Source organism: Neodiprion virginianus, chromosome 7, assembly GCF_021901495.1.
Source record: "Neodiprion virginianus isolate iyNeoVirg1 chromosome 7, iyNeoVirg1.1, whole genome shotgun sequence".
NCBI classification, from domain to species: domain Eukaryota; kingdom Metazoa; phylum Arthropoda; class Insecta; order Hymenoptera; family Diprionidae; genus Neodiprion; species Neodiprion virginianus.
The window spans coordinates 20,577,439-20,594,354 of record NC_060883.1 but is presented as its reverse complement, the minus strand read 5'-3'; the positions used below and the strand labels follow the sequence as shown (position 1 = coordinate 20,594,354).

General features: G+C 41.5%; 1 long non-coding RNA gene across 1 annotated transcript; it reads left to right on the top strand.

Annotated features, from left to right (window-relative positions):
- The first annotated feature begins 5,482 nt into the window (after positions 1-5,482).
- LOC124308656 (uncharacterized) lies at positions 5,483-13,868 on the top strand. Its single transcript, XR_006909056.1, has 4 exons — positions 5,483-5,603; positions 13,023-13,148; positions 13,232-13,367; positions 13,457-13,868. It is a non-coding gene; the product is annotated as an uncharacterized LOC124308656 (long non-coding RNA).
- The last annotated feature ends 3,048 nt before the right edge of the window (positions 13,869-16,916 follow it).

Here is a 16,916-nt window from a genome sequence, read left to right as displayed (position 1 = left end):
TCCAATATTTCCACATTCTCACCCCAACCCCTGCAGTGCCTGAGGATAATTTGTATGAAAATTTTGCTCACCTTTATTTTATTACTATCCCTAGCTATTGGCGAAAAGGGGACAATTTTTGGACAGCAGTTTTTCGTGAGCTGTTCATCATCGTCAATTTGGCGAGGGTGGGGGATGGTCGAGAATATTGCGGATAGTGCAGGAACGTCGATTTCGGACAAGATTCGGACCGGCGAAATAGGGGTTCGAGGATCAGAAGCGCCTAAGATGATTCCCTGAGAGTTTGTGTCGCGGAGAAAAAGAGTCGGGGGAAAAATATGGGCGGCATATTCGGTCTGGTGAAACGATTCTCCCTCTCTCTCTCATCGGGATCGACGAACCAAACGAAATCCGGAGCGGCTTCCCGTCCGCGTATATAAGAGCCTTTGAAACGGCTTCTATTGGCTGTCGGAAGTCTCCTCGTTTTACCGGTGGAACACCTCAAACATATTGACGGGACCTGCCAAGACACGAAACGATCGAAAAGATTCCATGCATAAAACATTACCCACTTTTCCTCAGGTCGCGTCCCCCTCCCTTAACTCTTCACCCCGCGATTTTTATTCCTCGTATATACTCGGTTGATCTTCATTCTTCATTCTTCGCTCCCTTTCACCCCTCCTGAATCCGCCCCTCTGGACTCTCACACTTCACCCCCTGCGGGCCCAAATTCACCTGAAATGCCACCCCCATTCCGAATAAAACGCGCGGTTTAAGATGCTGTAAATGTTGACGCCCGGTCTTCGCACGCTGCCTCAAACGTATTTTTATCCCGCGGGAGGTGATTCCGCAATTTTATTACACCCCGCGAAAGGAAATCCTTCGTTTTTTCTTCCCTTGTTTGCTGCATGTTTCTTTAAACGCCTTTCGAATCGTGTTTATGCAGCCAATTCGTGTATCGGCTATGTACCCGATAACTCTATAAAATCTTTATACGCGAAAGAGACCTGGAGCTTTTTTTTAGAACAAAAATACAGGGACATTTTTTTGGTGAATTACTGAATACTTAGGCGCATGTGTGTTCTTTGATCTTGTCGAATACCGGAATCAAAATATTTTTTACTCACAAAAAACAGATTTTCTTTCTTTTTTTTTTAATCCCACATTGAACAAACCAACAATGAATTCTGCAAGATTTAATAAATACAGAGATCAAAGGTGACCGAGTCAGTTTTTGATGAAATAATCTCAGTTGCTTGTATAGAAATAGCAATTGAAAACTACAAATTTCAATCAAGAAATATACGGGCTTTCGAATAAATAATAAATTTGTACGTTACTTTGATTATCTGCATTGAATTGAATCGACTCACAGCTTTCGTGATTTTCATTATTCACAAGTTATGCATTTACATCAGCCTTGATTTATCGAAAAGTACAATTGGCGATTCGTGAATGATGAGCGAGCGCTTTATGCTGTTTTTTTTTTTTCTGCCTGTTGCGAAAATGGGAATTTCACCCCTGTGGGATTTATATTTATACTTATCCCGAGTCGAAGATCAGCCTTGAAAAGTTCGACTGAATGCTTTCCCAGCCCGCCTCGCCCGTTGATATGATTTTTCCTTTTTGCATTTCCGCTCACATCTCGGCAGCTGCCTCGCGATTTTTTCCCCGCATGCAGCGGTGCTAATTCGATAAACTTATTTTCGTTTGGGGGAATTTGCTTCACTTTTGCTGTTTCAACAGGGGAAAAAACGGCGCGGATGGCGAAGAAAAAAAATAGGAATAAGAGGAGGAGGAATTCTCGCGGAAGCGTGAATATAATCGCAAATCGCGAAATTGGAAATATCTGAATTCAAGTGTCGCCTTGCAGGCGCGTCGAGTTCAACTCTGCTCGCCCATTTGCATATCAAATGGGGCGCGTCTTGCCCTCTTTATTACCGTCTTTAGCCGGCTCTTATACCCCTTTGAACCAAACCGAACCACCACTTCGCTTAGCTACGACTTCGCAGCCACTCTTTTATCATGACTGCAGCCGTCGCGTGGCTCCGCCGCTTGTAATTCGCTACGGGGGCGCATAAATGACCTGCAATAATTCCAGAGGTGTGGTTGGAGCGCTGATAATCACACATTGCCAGTGTTGCAGGTAGAATAGCAAATCCGTTTCTGGACACAGGTTCCTATACCCACGTCTTACCGACGTCTTACCGACATCTTACCGACATTTTACCGACATCTAACCAAGACACAAACCTTTTTTTCAGAATGTTCGGCGGTGTGGAGAATTTCCATTCTAGTGATAAAACATTCTGGAAAAATATTTCTGTCTTGGTTAGGTGTTGGCAAAATATTGGCACACAGGAATCTATGCCCAGAAACGGCTTCGCTGTTCTACTGTTGTACGATACCTGGGTAATTTTCTGCAAGCTAATAATTTCGCATTCAAATTCACCTCAACGATGATTGTCCCGAGACGACACGTGAATTAATCTCATCTTTCATCTTCATCTGGATACGATCTCCTCTTCATCCCAATCTTTTTTCTTAGATGCCATTGAAAAAAAGGATTCTTTGAACGAAAAAAATTTTTTTTTCTACCTTGCAGTAAGAGATACTTTGTTACTTCAACTAAATTTTACTCAATATCAGGAAATACTTCGATCCCTGAAGGAAAAACATTTCTTAGCTACAACAAATAATTTTTCCCGAGAGTAAAGAAGCGTGTTGACGAATCAACAATTATTTTTTCACACTCACGTTAAGAATCTCTAGCCTCATTATCGTTACGTTTCTTAATTAAAATCTAGATGAAAATGAGGATAATTTTATCTTTTATTCATATAATTGTACGAGCAAGTGTCCTTCCTTTCATCGGAAAAAATATATACCTGAACCAATCTTATCTTCGTTCAGATAATAATCATAACTGCTCATTCTCGTGTGCTACAGTGTATCGGACAAAATGCCGCAAACCGACTCGTGTAGTACTTGCAGCCTACCTGACCGAGTTATAAGGTCATTGTTGCAGAAAATTGCAATTCTGCTAGCGTACATGGCGCAGCGAGCTACCCCCGTGGCTAATTCAGAGACTCTGGACCTGCGTTGAACGCGATTTGCCTTTATTTCCATCGACAATGAGGATTTAATTGCTCAGAATACGACGAGCGCCGTTAGTGCTCAGTTGGCTTTATTTCTGCGGCTTTTCTCGCCGCAGCAGAACTCGCGGATTTTTTCTTTTTTCGCATTGGTGCTGCCCCGTGAACGGAATAATAGCCAAAGTGAAGAATAGAGTAAAAGAGAGCTCTATTCTAATGATCTGATGGCAGGAGGTACGTACGGAAAATATTTGGACCCCTTTTAATCTGTGTAGATTACAGATTATTTAAAAAAATATGGTTGAACTGCAAGAAGTTGTAAAATATCGACCGAATTTTAAAATAGATTCAGTTTAGATTCATTGGAAAATATGTCGTTAGGAAAAATCTCAAAAATTGATAACGCAATTAAAGCAATTTTGATATTTTCGTTCCCGTATTGTTTGAACTGATAGTACGTTTCACAATTAAAAACAAGAGACACAGTCTAAAATTATGAATAACCTGAATTAATCACAGTTCAAAATCATCGATTTAAATTTTTCCTCTACTTTGACGTAAGTCGGTTCAATTAAATTCGACATCATTGACTTTGGTCTCTTCATTTCTTGATCTCTTTCCAAATATATCAAATCTTCTATCGTCTGCGCAAGTAAATAATTTGTCAGTCGGTGATATTTTTTCAGCACCGGTACAAAGAGGGAAGGGTGAGGGCTGGGGGGGGGGGGGGGTAAGTGTAGCACAGTTAACAAGATGCAAATCCCTATTAAAACGTGCCAGCAGAAGGGGTAAAGGATGAGGAGGTGGCAGGGAAAATTTTAATTTAATCACGCACGCCAGGCGTCGCATCGCATTGCCTTCCGCGACTCGCGTGGAATTTAATTATTTTTACACGCCGTAGTCATTCCAAGAACAAATATATTCATAGAGCGTAATAGGATTTTGGTTAAACTGTCGACCGCTATTAGCGCCTGTCCCGGAATCTTCTTTTCGCACACTTGAATGTCAAAAGTTAGCAGCGTTATGTTTATACCTGTGCGTATCGGTCACACCTCCGAATCCAGATTGTGCCAAAAAGTTGTCCAATCTAAGGTGATGAAGCTTTTGAAAAATCTATACTAAAAATGATTCAGCTGACGTTATACGAATTCTCCAATTCATCGAAATTCTTTGCATCCATAAATCAGTCGAGTTATTTTTTCGCCTAATTTCTCGTTAATCGTGCAGTCTATGATTCTACTACTTGAAAGCTCGATTCACTCACAATTTTAACGAGTAGCCTGGTCTCTCCGTATTCAAAAACCGCGATCAAATCAGATGCGAAAAATTATTAATGCTATGAACTTTACTCATATGCAGAAATTTCTCTATATGTAATACAATCACTCACACCTACGTCGATGACTGCTGCACTCTGGATAATCTTTCAGTGGCTGCAGCGAGGAAAGAAACCCATTCAACGTTGTCGGTTATGCAACTGGAGAAACTTATTTTGCGGATCTAATTTCAGATTAGTATCCCATACCAGCGGCAGGCGACCCACCACCACCTCGGAAAAGTCTCTAGGCCCCGGATGTACCAGCAAAGAATTACGAGCTCGGTGAACGCCTTTGGAATGTGAAACGCCAGGTTGCAGGAGCCGATTTTTAGAATGCTTCAAATATTGACTGGCGTATATTCAACCTCACGTCTGAGGTGAGTTATGTGATAACATTTTGTTCATTCTTTTATCACCCAATTGTGTCGGGTTATTTCTTACCAGTTTTCCACGGGTAGTACAACACAGAGTTAATTAGCCCGTATTCATGCAATTCATCGTACGTATTACCAAAATTTGCCTGCTTTTATGCAATCGGATGTACGTTTACCACAGTCAGCCTGCGTTCAGGCAACTGTGAAAATACGTTTTACCGAATCACATTTGTTCTGTTACTCACAATTGGTTAACTTCGGTACTCTCCAACCAATTGTAGACCATGAGAGACAAATGTCGATGGATAAAAACGACCCTGAATTGCATATACGCAGGCGGATTTTGTTTAACTATAGCTCGAATTGCATAAATGCAGGCGGATTTTGATTGCATGTACGCTAAATTGTATACATGCAGGCGGATTTACTCTGTATTGGATTACCCTTGGAACATTTCTGAAAAATAACCGGATATATAATTTTCCGAAGATTTGTTCGATCGTTGATCAACCGCCGAGGGATCATTGTTACGCGACAAAACGCACGTATGTATAATATGAGCCTGATCCCGTAGGCTGAATTCGCTCTGATCCCAGGGTATGAGAATTATACCTACATCATATTCCGTTACCACATACTGTGTATCGGTTTTCAGACTTGCAAGTTCAGAGGAAAAGGAGTCACCCGAGCGTTCCTCCAGAAAATGGTAAAACACCCCGAGATCCGGGATCCGTACGTTGTCCTTTGAAATCGAGATCCTTCAGATTCCCCGGGTGAACGTTAATGACGTGATAATTGGAGGGTGTGGATAGTGAAGAAAATTTCCATTCAACACGTGTAAGAATATTTTTATACCCCTCAGAACTTTTCATGTTATTATACGCATACCAATTTGTCGCGCACGGCCGTATTGTACATTAATTTTACTTTATACGTTTCTTCTTCTCTCCTCGTGGCAATTTTTTATTCTCCACATTTCACTTCCGGCTTCCTGAACCGTGCCGGCAGTAACTGCAATTTCGGTACGGCAGGGGAGGAGAAAACTTTTTACGAGAAAGAGAGAGAAAAGTCCTTTTGTTCGCTGTCAGTCGCGTAGTTCAGTCTTCGCGTGTATAATAGTTGGCAAAGTCTTCAGGGGTGGAGGAGAATAAAAAAAAAAAAAGAGGAAAAATAGTAAGTGAACGAGAAGAAATTTTAAACCGGCGGCCTGCAGACTCGAAAGTGAACAAGTAAGTATCGGCTTATTCACGCCACCGCGAACCCTCAGTTCTGTCCTGTCTCAACGAATAACATTTCCCTCCGCGAAATCTCCAGCCCGAAATTACCACCCTATCGGAAAAAGTCTGAGAAAAAAATAAAATACAGAAGTTGGCGGTCCGACCGCCACGTGAAGTATTGAAAGCACATTCACTACGACAAATGCGCTGTTACAAATTGATTTTAACATAGATAGAGAAACATATCAATTCACTTCGTGACCGGTCACTTTGTCATTGTTTTTTTAGTAAGAAAAACTGAATTCGCGTTCCTTTCGCTTTGCAGAACATTGCGAGTTACGGTTGAAAATTTTTATAAAAGATTGCTAATAATCACTGATCGTTAGACAATCAGCACAGTGAAATAGAGTTCTCGAAATTTTTAGTTTTTCTGATTTTCCGCCTCGACAAAAGCATATTGGCGCCGATGTGAATCCTGTATTACAGAGTGCGGAGTAACACTGCAGGTTCAGTGATCTCTACTCCGAGATTGCGTTCGGTTCTCACGTAGGAAAATAGATGTATCGTATAAAACGGCGTATATATGCATGTATATATACGTGTATGCATCGGGTCCATATGTGTTATCCACGCATTTACACGATGTATATTTTGCGCGCAAACACAGACGCTTTTACCCGAGGCGAGTGATAAAGTAAGCACCGTAAATAAAATCGATGCGGGGACGCGGGTCAGCCGTTCGCTTGTCGAGCTGAAGCCTCTTTGCGTAATCACCTGCTGACTAACTTCCCGCGCAGCCCGTTTTGCCTATTTCCATGAATTAGTTTCACCTTAATCACGTCCCAGATTCTACGGTCGATGGAACAAAGGCCAAAGGTTATTCGGAGGGATAATGAAGCGGAATAATGGGGGGAGAATATCGCGCGGAAATCGAACCCCGTTCTTTCACCGATCAATTCACGCCTCGGCCCGACGTGATTGCTTTATCGTAATATGTAGGTAAGCATTTATTTCTGCAGGCATATTACCAATTCAGGGTTATTCGTGCGGATGCACCGCAAACGTAAACCACCCATAACGATTTGAACGGTTAAAAATCACCAGCGTCCTAAATTGCGGTTTTTTAGTTAACACAATCATCGCATCGCGAGTTTGCATTTCTCGCATATGATCGGAGAGTTCGTGTGCCTTGACTGAATTAATGAAAGAACATTATCGAACGGTATTTCACTAGAATTTTACGTAAGCCATAAATTTATTCAACTTGATGCATTTTCCTGAATATTCTCACAGCGCATAAACGTTCCAGTTTCATTTCTAATATTATAATTCCTTTGAAAAAGACTGATACCATTATGAAAATCGGTCAGCTTGTGTCTTGTTGATTATTCTATTATCTCATGAAAAATGAAAATTTCGAAATCACAGTTCTTATAACGAAATTGTCACATGCTGATGTAATATTTCGTTATTTTGACTCACTTTTTCAATGCGCCATAAAAAATTTAATAAATATATTTCCAGTTCATTATATTTATTATTAGCTGCATCACATCCACTGGCTGTTCGGCCAAGTTCACTGACACCCGGCGTATGTCTGTCAATTATTTTATCGCCTATGGCTCGGTTCTAATTCCGCGAATTGAAATTCTCTCGACCAACTTTTCCGACCCTCGGTGCATCTGCCAATTATTTTATCACGAACAGTGCAGTTGGATATGAATCCGGAGGTGACGGAAGTTTTGTCTCGTGAAATTTCAGCCGCAGTTTGACATCGAGGCTCGAATCCGGCTGCAAAATCGGGAAAAATACCGGAAAATAACTGTAGGTTAAAAGTATTCGTACATCGCGGGACAAATTTTGTTGCTCGGTACTATCGGTATCAAGCTTTACTTTTTCAGCGTAAATTTTCATCCAAACATCGGAGTTTCGGAAACACGGATATGGTTCGAGCCAGACGTGAAAGACCGTGAAATTTTCAACAAACTGTGCGAATCGCGTACCAAGAATTTTTAATTGGATAATTCGAAACTCGGGTTCAGTCACAAATAAAAAAACGTGGCATTTGCTGCCGATTATCGGCGCGTCCATGTCCTTTAATTTCGACTCTATAAAGGCAGATCATTTAGTTCTTTGAAATTTTATGCTACTATATACACTGATTTCCCTAACAACGTCTCTTCATCGGCTTTTGTCAGACCGGCGACTCCAATCTACAGTTCAAGGATTATGAAAACCCGAGCGAAGATGAGCTTGCAGGGTATAATCGATATCAAGCGAATTGACTCTATGCTTGAATCGTTCAATCGAACGAAATTACTCCATTCGCTCTTCTTTTCACCTCCGTAAAGGAAAGAAACGGGCAGAGAAAGGAAGAGGGGAGGACAAAAGTTTAGAACCGCTCGTTACAGGCTTTTTTCACAATTGTAAAACGCCGGGGTTGATAAATTAAATTGAAAAATTCCATCGGTAATTGTTCCGGAGTAAAATATTTTCCCATTTTGCTCATCCAATCGACCTACTCAAACCCCAATCAGTCTCTGACAGACAATTATCCCTCAGATATATTCGTACACATTGATATCCAATTATCGATATAATTACCAACAAAATCTCACACATGGCGTACGTAACGATATCGAATCATTTTTCCAACTATAATCGTTTTTTTTTTTTTTTTTCCATAACCGAAAAACTATGATTTCGGATACTAGTAATGAAGATTAGCTTACAGTGGCTGTTTCTTTGATTAATGGTCAATCGTACTCTATTTATTTTTTCATGTCATTTTAACGATGCAACCCGTTTGACGAGGAATTTTCTGTTAACTGCAAGGAAAAAATACATTTTTATTTTTTTTTTCTTAATCCAAAGCGTGAGTGTATGACAGTACAGCATGAGGTGGGTAATAAATAGGATGCTCACGAGCCGTGGCTCGCATACGTTGGACGTCTCCATTCTGTCCCATTTAACTTAACCCTCGTGGTGTAGCGCTGCAGAGAGCGCGCAAACGTAGGTTTGTTTCCACGCAGCTGAACCTCCCTCCTCGATCCCTGTGTTACCATAAGGTTCTGCACGACCCTATCGTTTCATACGTAAACACATCGCCTCGTTCCACCCCCGCAGGATTAATTGCAAATAGCTTAAACTCACTGGGGGAACTTTGAGCCTTTTTATGTATCTGCTTTACCGACGGGGAACCAATTAATCTGATTTTTTTTTTTTTTTTTTCTCATTCCCTGCCGAACCATTTCAAGGCGGAATGTTCGCGTCGATATCCTTTGCCGGAATCCAATCCCGCAGGCAAAAATGTTCTTTGATATCTTGAATCACCATGACGTTGATGAAAAATCGCTGATTCGATAAATGCGAGGTTAGAATCGGATCCAGCTTGAAATTTTTTCGGGCTCAAATCGTTCACGAAATTCATTGACGTTATGAAATTTTTCACTCAACGTCTATTTTTTTTCAACGAGCTCAAATTTTCAATACCTAATTTTATACATATATCGGGCGTCGAAACAAACCGTCTCGCCGCCTACAGAATCGGGCGGTACGATTTAGTTTGTAAGATGGCAGATTGTAACTCTGGTCTCTGGTTGCCTATCTGTTGGCGCCGAGGTGACTTGTTTCCACGTTTAAGCTCAATATACGCTAAAGCTTTCAGTGCCACGAAAGTAGCACCTTTTGTTACCCGGTAATTCGTCCGGACGCAGCGGAGAAATTTCCACGTACACTTTTAGGTCCCCTCATTTTTTCAACGCGTCGTTACGTTTTGTGGCACGGAAAACCTGAATTTCTCGGTTACTGATCCGAAAAATAGTTGATTTACTTGTTATTAATAATTTTAAAAACGTAACTTGAAACATCGAAAACAAATGACACCAATCGATTCTGTTGTGAAAGACACGTAAGTGTTTCTACTGACGTTTTCTCGTCCAAGGCCTATTTTTATTGCCAAATGTCTAAAAACAAATGGAACTCTGTAAACTGTAAATTGACTTCTGAAGAATACGGCATCAACGAGGATCGTCTGAGAAAGAAACTTTCTTATTCTTCACCACAGAATCGATTGGTTCGACCTGTTTTTCGATATTTCGACTTTTGATTTTTAAATTGTTAATAACAAACAATTTGACCATTTTTCGTGTGGTTAACCAAGAAGTTCGAGTTCCCTATATCTAAAAACATGAGGATACGTTGCGAAAATGAGGACATCTAGAAGTGTATACGTTGAATATTTGTGGTAACGTAACCCCGAAATCGAGCTGTTGGGCAGTTAACAAGTGAAACAGTAAGATACGATTATAATCATCGATCCAAAGAAAGCCAGTTTAATCTTCTTCAGGAGTAAGATTGCGCTTTCCGGGTTGGCCGGATCAAGAAGCAGGACCGGTGCATAGATCACAGGGTGGGAAGGGGTGGTTGGCGGAAGAGGTGGAACCGCCCTAAATTTTGCGAGATTGGGAAACTCTTGGCAACTCTTGGCACAACTACTCCTCAGGGCAGCGGCAAAGCAGAGCGCGGAATAACCCGGGTATAACGGTGAACCGACCCTGCAGGGAAGTGGTTACCGGGTTGCAGCATCGAGGGGTGAGAAACAGGGGCCAAAAGGGGTGGCGCGCTACACGTATTTTATCTTTATTTATGTTTGATTTGGCTGGAGGGGCGGCAATAAAGCTTTCCTGGAAATCTATTTCCTGTTTCCGGTCCCCGCGGCGGCAGATCACCGGGAAGGGGGGAGGGGGTGGATTTCCGAGGAGAACCGCAAAGCTTCGTCGTGTTTGCCGTGATTTTGCCTCCAGTTCCTGTTTTTCCTTGCGTGGTGTATTTGGTCCGCTAGAAACTTAAATCTCTTCTTCGAATATGTTGTCTTTGCACCATTCGGCGTTTATTTTTCGGAATTTGCATGTTTGCGTTGCCATTGCTTTATCCTTCCGACAATTGTTGTTCTTGTTATCGTTATGTTTTGACCTTGTTTTCATTTATTAACGAAGGAACTTGGGAGCGGAGTTGTCAATGTCGCGCTTTGATGAAAACTCTCAAGGTATATATATATATATATATGCAGGAAATTCCCGCTGGCCTGATCTCGAGGAGTAGTAAAACCCTCGGGGAGTCCCCGGCAAGCGGGGGATCCCCTTCTTTCGAAACCCGAGATCAAACGACTCGTCAATTAGCGAAGCGTTTTGACTCACAACTTTGGAAAAATAATCATGCCCCCCGGTTCGAGGAGGGAACGGTGATTCGTAAACTGATGAATAACGGTGTTTGTGCTCTTGCTTGTAATTAGGAAGGCCCGAGCACCGGATTTTCTAATTGGACAAATCGAGCTGCGGATATAAAACGAATATTTTACCTGCGTAACCTGCAGCGTTTCGAAAAAAAAATAATAATTCCCAGATCCAGAATAGACTCCCGGTGATGGTATCGACTCGATGTAAAACGGCCGCAGCGATTTCATCGGCCACTCGAGGTTTCCCCCCGCCGGTAGGGAAACGTCGAAGTAAAATAGAGGGCAGGAGAAAAAAGATCGGGCCGATGGACGTGGAGTTGGGCTACAAACCTGTTTTGTGGCTTGGCAGCCTGACATCGTTGCACTTTGCATGAGGACGTGATAAGTTAGGTAAACGCCAGCCACTTTGTCTCTCGAGCCTTGGCATTTTCGTGGGGTGTAACACATATTTTACAGCCTCAGCCGGATTTGCCGAAACCCCGTTTTCCCCCCTACATACTCACCGCCATACCAAGTCGCGATTTTTTTCTTTTTTTTGAGTTCGCCACGAATCGATCGATTCGTGAGAAACGGACGTACGCGAACACTTCGAGACATATGATCGCCGCAAAATTAATGGAAAATAGCAAAATCGTGACGGGACATGTACAAGCAGCGTCATATGTGCGATCACTTTTCCATCGTCGGCGATTTTTCCACTTTGATCATTTTGACCATCCTTAAGAAAGTAAACATGCGAATAGATTGCTTAAAAATTAGTTCAATATTTAAAAAAAAAAATATGTTTATTGTTAACTAACTTTGCATATTGTTAAAACATTACCTTGCACTTACCGAAAAGGGCAGGACAATGAGTGCCTAAATGCCTTAACCTTCCGACTAACTTGTTTTCGGTCCAAAAAAAATGCGAGTTTAATTCTACATACGAATTATGTGACAATGCATCTCATTTTCTCACGTCAGCTGCATCGCCAGTCATCGTCACATAATCCGTATATAATTGAACTCGCATTTTGTTTCAAACCGGAAACAAGTTAGTCGGAAGGTTAAGGCATTTAGGCATATGTAAATGTACATGTACCCTTGTACCTGTCAAATTCAGCCCAGTATAAGGCCCCGATATTCGACTGCGGTTTGCCTCCCGTACACCGGACGAAAAATAACGGCTGCATTACGGTGCAGAATTGTTGGGTAATTGCAGAAAGGCGCCCAGCGGAGGAATTCGGCGTCGTCATGAACGAGCGCTGAGGGTAGAATGCGCAAAACGTTGGGGGACTCGGGACAGTAAACGCAATTGCCTGGCCCTCGGCTCATAGGACATGGAGGCGCTATTCCTCTAGTCCCTCTGGGGCAACTTTGAACTTTCGTACACATTGTTATACGTGTAACACGGGGCTCTATGCCACACAGCGCATTGTAGTCGGTGCAAATAATCGCTACTAGTTTAGATAACGGCTACGGTAGCACTGTTGCGTCTGGAACTGGGGCATAGCTGTCCGCCTACGACAAGTTAAATTATGTTAATTAGAACCGCGGACTTCCTGCATGAATTCAACTGTCAACTCTACCGGAAATCGGAGCAATCCTGGCCAGCTCGCTATCGCCGTTTATACTCGAGCTTTCCCGGAACATTCTGCCGTCGATTTCGCCCTAGTTTCTATTGAGAAAATTGGTAAACTTCTTTCGATTGGTCAGACAGCACACGTTCGAACCTTTGACCAATGAAATTATCCCTGTATACAATCGTTCTAACCGTAGATATGGAATAGAATCATAATAAGGTCGAATTTTTATTAATTGCAGCTACATTCACTTATGGCGAACGGAAATCGCGGGATTCGAACCTACTGGCAGGATTCCAAGGAACTGCTTACTGTTCTCTTTAACGACTGTACCACCTTTCTAGAAGTATTCTAATATTTTCAAGTGGTAAGGATGGCACTGGAAACTTGTTCAGGTGAAACTATTCGATTGACGATAAATGGTAACCATGATTCCAATTGTGCTTGCAGCTGAAGCCGATTACGGATGGTCGACAAAAGCGCAAACTACTGGATCCTGAATGCTGAATGAGCTGTGAGGCTGGTAAGGCGAGAAGATGTGGTACCACTGGCATCTGCAGTACCCCGGAAAGGTTAATCCTCGAAGGTAGCTACTTACTGTCTGATGAAAGATTCCCATGTAATTCCTATTTTATTCTGAGAAATGACGACAATCGTTTATTATTTGAATCGCAGGCTACTGTAGAGAGAACCGCCTTTATTGGCTATGTGAAAGCTGTGCAGAACATCCAAGATCCGATGTCAGATAAGTCCGAGAGTGATATTCTGAAATTTGTACTCACTCTGAATTAGAGTGAATGTCAATCTAACCAGCTGCGAGCAGACTGACGATGGTGAGACAGTAATGGTAACTGTGGGGATGGAAACGTGACGTGGCGTCGGAAAGCTCTTCGCAATGTGCATCGTTTATACCAAGCGATCAATTGGTGAGGAGGAATCGTCGAAGAATTTATACCTCATACGGTTGCGCATATTAAGTACAACGGAAAAAGCGTGGCAGTGTCAAAACATTCGAGTGGGCGGATTTAAGTGCCTAAATAGGTATAAAATAAGTAAGATCTTTGATGGAAGTGAATTACATAGGAACTCAGATTTAACATATGATTTAACATGTATGAATTGTTATTCATGATGTATGAAATATAATTATCTATTATATATATTATGTATAATTCAGCATATGATACGCAACATACCAGTGTACAACCCATTGTACGAATAAAAGTTATGCAAATACTACTTCTGACGTTAGAAATTGGGGGGAAACTTTCAGTGATGAATATTGAAATTTACTCAATAATAATTTTGGGGTTTTGCGGTAAGAGAAGCTTTCCGTTGAACGCACGGTTCTTTAGATTGCGAGAAAGATAAATCTGCATGAATGCAGCAAAAAAATCTAATTGTACAATCTGGAAGCTGTGCAGTTCTACATCTATTTTCTGGGCGTTTTTCATGTTGCATGTACTTGAGGACATGTCGTCTTGGCTGGACGATAACTTATTTTAAAAAGATAAGAGAAGAAAGGATTGCACCCTGTCATCATAAGGCCGTGATTCAAAAAATGTATTGTGTATATACAACAACTTCAATAAATACAAGGTTTCGTGGTAAGAGAGACTTGTACTTATTGAACAATTTATTATATTCGCGGAATTATGATGCGTTTTCTGAGTTCCTGGGGGTCCAATTAGTCAAGTGAGAGTCATACGAAACGAATCTGAGACCCAAAATTTTTGGTCGAAAAATGAAGAAAAAGTAAGGCTAACCCCTTTGCATTTTTTGCGAAAATTTTCGGGATTTTGAAAAGTGCTGGAATAAATCAATTGTGGCACGATTCCGACGTAATTTTGCAAAAGAAATCGATTGGGCGCAGTCCCAATACGCTGCGATCAATGAATCAAAAGTTACAGCCAAAAAACGAGAACCCGTGTTTTCGACATTTTTCAGCAGGTGCATTTTCCTTCGTAATTTCTCTCCTGTTGATCCTACGCTCTTTTCGCTGCGTTTTCTGAGTTCCTGGGGGTCCAATTAGTCAGGTAAGAGTCATACGAAACGAATCTGAGACCCAAAATTTTTGGTCGAAAAATGAAGAAAAAGTAAAGCTAACCCCTTTGCATTTTTTGCGAAAATTTTCGCGATTTTGAAAAGTGCTGGAATAAATCAATTGTGGCACGATTCCGACGTAATTTTGCAAAATAAATCGATTAGGCGCAGTCCCAATACGCTGCGATCAATGAATCAAAAGTTACAGCCAAAGAACGAGAACCCGTGTTTTCGACATTTTTCAGCAGGTGCATTTTCCTTCGTAATTTCTCTCCTGTTGATCCTACGCTCTTTTCGCTGCGTTTTCTGAGTTCCTGGGGGTCCAATTAGTCAGGTAAGAGTCATACGAAACGAATCTGAGACCCAAAATTTTTGGTCGAAAAATGAAGAAAAAGTAAGGCTAACCCCTTTGCATTTTTTGCGAAAATTTTCGCGATTTTGAAAAGTGCTGGAATAAATCAATTGTGGCACGATTCCGACGTAATTTTGCAAAATAAATCGATTAGGCGCAGTCCCAATACGCTGCGATCAATGAATCAAAAGTTACAGCCAAAGAACGAGAATCCGTGTTTTCGACATTTTTCAGCAGGTGCATTTTCCTTCGTAATTTCTCTCCTGTTGATCCCACGCTCTTTTCGCTGCGTTTTCTGAGTTCCTGGGGGTCCAGTTAGTCAGGTAAGAGTCATACGAAACGAATCCGAGACCCAAAATTTTTGTGTCGAAAAATGAAGAAAAAGTAAGGCTAACCCCTTTGCATTTTTTGCGAAAATTTTCGGGATTTTGAAAAGTGCTGGAATAAATCAATTGTGGCACGATTCCGACGTAATTTTGCAATAGAAATCGATTGGGCGCAGTCCCAATACGCTGCGATCAATGAATCAAAAGTTACAGCCAAAAAACGAGAACCCGTGTTTTCGACATTTTTCAGCAGGTGCATTTTCCTTCGTAATTTCTCTCCTGTTGATCCTACGCTCTTTCGCTGCGTTTTCTGAGTTCCTGGGGGTCCAATTAGTCAGGTAAGAGTCATACGAAACGAATCTGAGACCCAAAATTTTTGGTCGAAAAGTGAAGAAAAAGTAAGGCTAACCCCTTTGCATTTTTTGCGAAAATTTTCGCGATTTTGAAAAGCGCTGGAATAAATCAATTGTGGCACGATTCCGACGTAATTTTGCAAAAGAAATCGATTGGGCGCAGTCCCAATACGCTGCGATCAATGAATCAAAAGTTACAGCCAAAGAACGAGAACCCGTGTTTTCGACATTTTTCAGCAGGTGCATTTTCCTTCGTAATTTCTCTCCTGTTGATCCCACGCTCTTTTCGCTGCGTTTTCTGAGTTCCTGGGGGTCCAATTAGTCAGGTAAGAGTCATACGAAACGAATCTGAGACCCAAAATTTTTGGTCGAAAAATGAAGAAAAAGTAAGGCTAGCCCCTTTGCATTTTGTGCGAAAATTTTCGCGATTTTGAAAAGTGCTGGAATAAATCAATTGTGGCACGATTCCGACGTAATTTTGCAAAAGAAATCGATTGGGCGCAGTCCCAATACGCTGCGATCAATGAATCAAAAGTTACAGCCAAAAAACGAGAACCCGTGTTTTCGACATTTTTCAGCAGGTGCATTTTCCTTCGTAATTTCTCTCCTGTTGATCCCACGCTCTTTTCGCTGCGTTTTCTGAGTTCCTGGAAGTCCGAATAGTCAGGTAAGAGTCATACGAAACGAATCTGAGACCCAAAATTTTTGGTCGAAAAATGAAGAAAGAGTAAGGCTAACCCCTTTGCATTTTTTGCGAAAATTTTCGCGATTTTGAAAAGTGCTGGAATAAATCAATTGTGGCACGATTCCAACGTAATTTTGCAAAAGAAATCGATTGGGCGCAGTCCCAATACGCTGCGATCAATGAATCAAAAGTTACAGCCAAAAAACGAGAACCCGTCTTTTCGACATTTTTCAGCAGGTGCATTTTCCTTCGTAATTTTTCTCCTGTTGATCCCACGCTCTTTTCGCTGCGTTTTCTGAGTTCCTGGGGGTCTAATTAGTCAGGTAAGTGTCATACGAAACGAATCTGAGACCCAAAATTTTTGGTCGAAAAATGA